This window comes from Cyprinodon variegatus, unplaced genomic scaffold (genome assembly GCF_000732505.1).
Source record: "Cyprinodon variegatus isolate N-32 unplaced genomic scaffold, C_variegatus-1.0 Scaffold13, whole genome shotgun sequence".
Taxonomy (NCBI): domain Eukaryota; kingdom Metazoa; phylum Chordata; class Actinopteri; order Cyprinodontiformes; family Cyprinodontidae; genus Cyprinodon; species Cyprinodon variegatus.
In genome coordinates, this window is record NW_015150466.1 from 2,192,975 (window position 1) to 2,199,637 (window position 6,663).

The window sequence follows — 6,663 nt, forward strand, 5'->3', positions numbered from 1 at the left end:
AGTCTACTAGTAAAGTTCAGACGTTCTGAGGCTCAGGTTCGCTAACCAAACTAGGTCAACACTCCAGCGTCGAAGGAAGGTCTGACTGCTGCTTATATAGGAAGGTCTCCTGATGGGCTGATGAGCTTCAGGTGTGCTGGAGGCTCCAGCCCAGGAGACCCACAGCGCTCTCTGCTGGAGAAAGATGGTACATATCCAGATCCCAACAGTAACCCCAGTCCCTAACAGAAAACATAAAACAGAAGAGGATCCTCGGCGCCCTCTGGTGGGCAAAGCCTCACGATCCCAACACCAATTCACCTAACACTCATGTTTTTGGACTGGGGGAGGAAGCCAGAGTACTCGGAGAGAACCCACGCATGATCAGGGAGAACATGCAAACTCTATGCAGAAAGAGCCCGGGCCGGGAATCTAACCTCGGAACCTTCTTGCTGCAAGGCAGCAGTGCTACCCAATGCAACACTGAGCAGCCCTCTTATATCTAAAATAGATATTATGCAGTTAGTCAATGAAAACAATTAAATGTTTTGAATTTAGAGAACGCATGTTTCCCACAGGTCTTTAAAATCCTTGAAAGTGTTTGCATTAAAAAAATAAAATCAGTTTCAGGGCTTGAAAGTTTTTAAATAAGACACCCATCCTTGAAACCAGTCTCTTTTCCAGGCTGGCAGTTTGAGCGTTCAGTCTTCTGATGCTTTCTTATAATATCTGAACTTTATTGATCCTCACCATTACATATATGTTGTCAGCTCATTGGTCATTGGTCACAATGCAGGACAGGGCCCGGGAACAAGTTTACCATAAGTTTTGTATCTAACGTTCCGTTGTTCTTCATTTTCCATTAGCTTTTTACTGACTATGTTTTTAGGGACAAGGTAATTTGGGACAAAGTCCGTACCTTTTCCACTTAATTTTGGACAGGTGCTTCTATTTCTAGATACGGAACGATTCCGTTTTTCACAGGACGGTTGGCAGACCTACCCTCATCCCATTGTTCGATCCAAGTGTTGCTCACGGAGAAGATAGAAGGAGACAACTGAGAAATATGGGGGACGAACGGAGTCATTTAAATGCTGAGGCTGCTTTTTGGGGCAACTTTGCATAGCAATGCTCCTCCGAATTTTATTTTTTTTTTGCAGAAATATAGGGTGGAAAAATCTGCGATAATGAATATAAAGCACACTGCAAATATGCATCTAATTCAATGCAGATAACGGCCAAATAGTTAAAAAAATAATTTCACGCTAAAAAAAATCGCCACGCCAGGAGGGGTAAAGGCAATCAGGTCAGCTGGAACACACATGAGGTGTCTCTTTTTTTTCAGTGAGTGGGCAACCCTAGCTGTCCTGTTCAGGGTTGCTCTCATTAGGCGCGGTTTCCATTCGTGATCTCGGTTATTACATAATTAGTGGAGAGGAAGCGCTTTAGACACATCTATCTCCCTGCAACATCTTCATTTTCCCCTTCTTATCGTCACACATACAGTAAACACGTATGCAGGAGCGTATGTGCGATTGTGTTAGGATCAGACGCACGCAGAGACGAGGCCACAGCTCCGAGCATCTTCATGGTGCGTTGCCCTCATCATCGTCATTTTAGAACTGCAGGTATTGAATATTGATGGATTGCTCATTATCCTCTTTGCATGTTTACAGCTCTTTTCTAATGAGATCACTTTGATTTCTTTTCATTTCTAATGAGATTTCCGAACAGCAAAGTGGGCCTCTGAAGCCTCATTATCTCAGTATTGATTAATTTATAGTTTCCATTTTCATATCTCTAAGTAGAAATTGGTTTTATTAGTCTTCAGTCGCTGCTGGAGGTGGTTTCCGTAACAGAAAGAAGACATGTTGTTTTCATTTCAAACCATTGGTACATGAGTGTTGCCCTGAAGAGGGTTAATCAAAGTTGCATCAGGATTTTCCTGCTCTACAGGTCGCAAACATGCCAGTTTGAAACTGATATTTGGTGATTTTCAAAGAGAGGAGAGGGTGTTGAGTTGCATTTTCAACCAGTTTGAAAGATTAAAAACTATTAACCAGACTCAATGGCTCACTAACTAAAATCCTGAAGTGAGATGAATTCAATTCAATTCAGTTTATTTATATAGCGCCAATTCACAACACACATCATCTCAAGGCACTTTAGAGTTCACCAGATCATCCTGTCAGATTGATTCAAAGTTTTCTATCTAAGGAAAACCAGTTGATTGCATCGACTCATTGACTCTAAGCCAATCCCTCACACTAAGCATGCTTGTAGCGACAGTGGAGAGGAAAAATTCCCTTTTAACAGGAAGAAACCTCCAGCAGAACCAGGCTCAGAGTGAGCGGCCATCTGCTGAGGCCGACTGGGGTTCAAGGAGACAGAAGCAGAGATACAAAAAGCAGCTGTAAAAGGGGGGCCCATCCAGGCCCGCCTTTTAAAACACACAGCCAGGTAGATGAGCTCTATCACAGTCAGAGAAACAGGACTACACTGGAACAACAAGCAGATCTCCAACATCCATAAGCAAAGGTGTTGATGGCAGCAGCACAGCTGATATTTCTCTCCAGGATGGAGTCACAACCAAACAGGAACAGACCAGATGAAGCTACTATTAGAAAAAGCAGAGAGAGCAGAACGTTAGAGATTGAACTAACAGATTCTGCAGAGTGAGAGAATAGAGATAGAATGAAGCAGAATGATAAAAAAAGGGGTCCCTATGTCCTCCAGAACTCTAATCCTATAGCAGCTTAACTATAGAGATAGCTCAGGATAATCTGAGCCCCTCCAACTATTAGCTTTATCAAAAGACATTAGACATCCGGCGCTATTTCAGCTAAAAATGGCAACGGATTATGAGTTTATACAAGTTAGTAATATTATACAAGAAGCTTGAGAAAACATAGTTTGTTCTTCTTTACTAGTTAAAAAAAATTGTGGCTTCTCAGAGGACCATGACTCCCAGTTACAGGTTAAAATTAACGTTTTCATACTGTACAGACAGAATCAGACTACCGAGCTTCTACATATCTTGAAATTTGGTTTCTGGCATCATTATATTAGTAAAGAGGTTCATAAATCTTTTTAAACAGAGCACAGAGAGAAGCAGACAGAGCTACAGATTTAAAGGGGTAACAGATTTACTGGGATATGCAACATGCAATAAAATATCTCACCAAGTTTACCAAGAAAGTTTACAAGAAAATAATATTATGCTATATTTAAAATGCAGCATATCCATATTTTTCTGGATGGATGGATTTGAAATCGTACTTCTAGGGATGCATGATATATCGATTTTGGCATCAGAATCGGCTGATATTCGTTTTTTTTTTATATATACATTCTTGTTTTTGGGCCCTATATCTGTAATGCACTAAAAGGCATCTCTCTAACATCTATAAACATAAATATCAGTGTATTATGGTTCTCTTGTGTTCTCAACAATAGGAAAGCATTCAATAAATAAATGTTTGAGCTCATTTTTGGAAAATGCAAAAATTAATGAAAGCGTTTGGGTGGAGTTACTGTAGCTCCATCAGCCTCGATTTGAGTGTCCCCACCAACTTTCATCACAAAGTTACACCCTTGCTAAACACTATTCTCTAAAAACCTAAAAACTGGTTAAGTGAAGTTATTGTTAAATAACTTAGTTTAACAAATATTAATATGTTCTGACAGCCTCTCTAGATGACAGTGAAGGACCTCGTCTATTCAGCCAATCCAACAATCCCCTTCAACGACCCCCCCTTTTAGAGACATAGACAGGTATGGGGCATTGCAGGCTAACATAAGAAGCCAAACGACCCCCATTCCTAAGGGGTGGACCCCTCGTCCATTTCTATTTGCATGTTTTCTAAACAAAAACAAGGTTTTAATGCGCAAATCTATAAAAACCTCAAACTCAACGCTATTCCTGACATTTTGAATTGAAAAAGCGTCATGGATGAGAAGCAAAACATCTTCAAAGTTGGAAACAATTTCCATTGGATTTTTTTATTTTTTTTTTTGAACATTCTGACAGCAGCAGCCATAGACTCTAAAATGATTTATATTAACTTTGGAATTTGAGCTAAGCAAAATGGAAAAGTTGCTTTAAATGCAAATTAAAAACTCCTTCATTTAGATCAGCATTTGACCGAATCTAAATATTATGAGTTAAATTTAAGGAGCAACTTTATTTGCTTTCATTATTGATAATTTAATGGTCTTTAATTATCTCTTAATGTATTTCCTCTGTGTGTTTTGCTTTCAGGTACGGCACTATTAAATGTTGCATTACTGAATTGTGTCCCAGAAATAAACTTGCCTTGTCTAGTAATACTGCTGCTATGGTTTCTGTTACTGTAAGGTGTGTCCTTACCGCGTCCTTCTAATATTAGCAGGGCAGATCTATAGATCTGTAGATGGGCTGGTTAGATCAGCAGTTTGTAGAGCTGCTGCTGCTTTTCCTCTCCTAATATTCTAGATGATGTGTTTCCATAAAAACAAAAAAACAGCTATGACCTTTTAGATAATAAAGTTTACGTAAATAACTTAATGTTGGAAGCATGTTTTCAGCTTCTCCACTAGAACATGAATCACACTCTTTGTGGTGTTCAGAAAATATGAGTTACAAAAAAATCAAAATAAGAAAACAAAGAAGGCATTAAGAGATATCCTTCAGTAAACCGACGGTATTCTCCCATTTCAGATGCTTCAAAACAAATTAAAACGGTTGTGTGTCAAAGCATATGTCTAATTAGTGTGTTTATGCGCGTGGATGTGGTGCCCGGGGCTAACGGAGAAAGCTAATGTAGCGGAAAATGCGTCGTAGCTGGGGCATGAAATAATGATGAGACACTGTGACTTAATCATGTTGACATGTAAAGTTTTTCTCTTCATCTTCCTTTCGTTTTCCCCTCTGCCATCGCTCTGATAGACTGACAGAGTCTGTCTCGTTCTGGCAGCGGTGAACCCTGCTGACAACTTGATTTCTATTATACTGTTATTAACACTCAGACTGCTGCCAAAGGCTCTATTTTCTCAAACAGCAAATTAATAACTAATTCATTAAGGGAAATATCACATTATAGAACTGTAATTAGATATGAGGTTTAAACTAAAAATAATGTTATTTAAATCTTTTTGAAGCGACACCGATTAGGGAGTCGTTTTTAATTATTTTTTTCTATGTTTTTTTTTTTTTTTTGTTAAAAGAAACATTATATGTGAAGCTATGAGAGTTTTATTTGTTGGCACCTAAATCCAAGTTATATTGTTGCTTCTTGGGTAAATAAAAATAAGAAGATAAAGCTGTAGTTTTACAGCTGCATCCTAATTGATGAGCAATAAAGGTTGATTAGTAGGTTTCTCTTTTATGGAGTGAATTTTGTTCCATTGTTTTTAAAAGCAAAAAACAAAAAAAAAACAAACTCGACATGAGACTAAAAAAGGGTCTTGCTTAAAAAAAAGGCTATGAGAGGAACTTTGCTGTTTTCTAAGATTTTAATTTTTCTTAAACTTTGTATTTTTTTTTTTATGTTAATTTTGCAAATTTATTTTCAATTTTTTCCCCCCCAGATTATTTTTTATAACATGCATTTTTATAAAAAAAATGCTTTTTCAGGATCTATTCCCTTAAAATCGGATGGGTTTTCTTCTATAGTGAGGAGCAAAGATTAATTTCTTAGCCTGCAACAAAGTTTTATTGTTCAAGAGTGTATTGGACTCAAAGTGAAGAGAATAGAATAATAAAAAAATATTCTATTTTTTTAAATCGGAGAAAACAGCAAAGTTACTCTTAAAATCTTACCTTAACCTTTAAAAAAAAGTTTAATTTTATTTTCTGAATTGCTTTTTTTTTTTTTTTTATTTCCATTTACACATTTGCTTTTACTGCAAACATATTTAGAGAAAAGGGCACCCTATATATTTATTCCTGCTTTCTTTGATCAGAGATGCATCTAAACATGAGGTATGGTGGCCCCCTGAGGACATAGACTAACAAACAGTTGAATTGGCATATTGTCCAAACCATTGATCTCACTTTCCAGATGGAGGATTCTTCTTTTCGCTGTTACCCTTTCCTTGAAATTTTAACAATCATCCTCATCCTGTTGCAGTAGATGTTTACTCAGAAACTGATGTTTTTAAATCCTAACAGTGATTTTTTTCGTCTCTTATTTCAGGTGGCTGTACATTTGAGGAGTCTTATAGCAGCTGTGGATACAGCGTGTCTTTAGGAACCAATGGATTTACTTGGGAACAGGTCAACTCCTGGGAAAAACCCACCATGGACCCCGCCCTGCCGACTGGTAGGCCTCCACACATTACTTCTCACTGTTTTTTCTTAGGAAATACCACGAAGCAACCGATTTATTTGTTAGGAATCCATTAATGAGATTCAGATCACTGCTTTTATCCACATTTGTGAGTCCTTTTGGATAAAAGTGTGTATCTAATATATAAACATAAACAAATGCATTAATAAATAGACCTGCAGGATTCTCTTGAATATTTGCCTAACTTTTTATTTGCATTAAAACATTGTTTCATGGATTCTGTGAGACAATTATATAGTACAACTGGGAAAGTACTTTCCTTCAAGACTGACAATGATTGTTTTCTACTTTCGGCTACTTTAGATCACCAATTATATGTAAAATAATAGCAAATATACGAAATAATACGACGGAG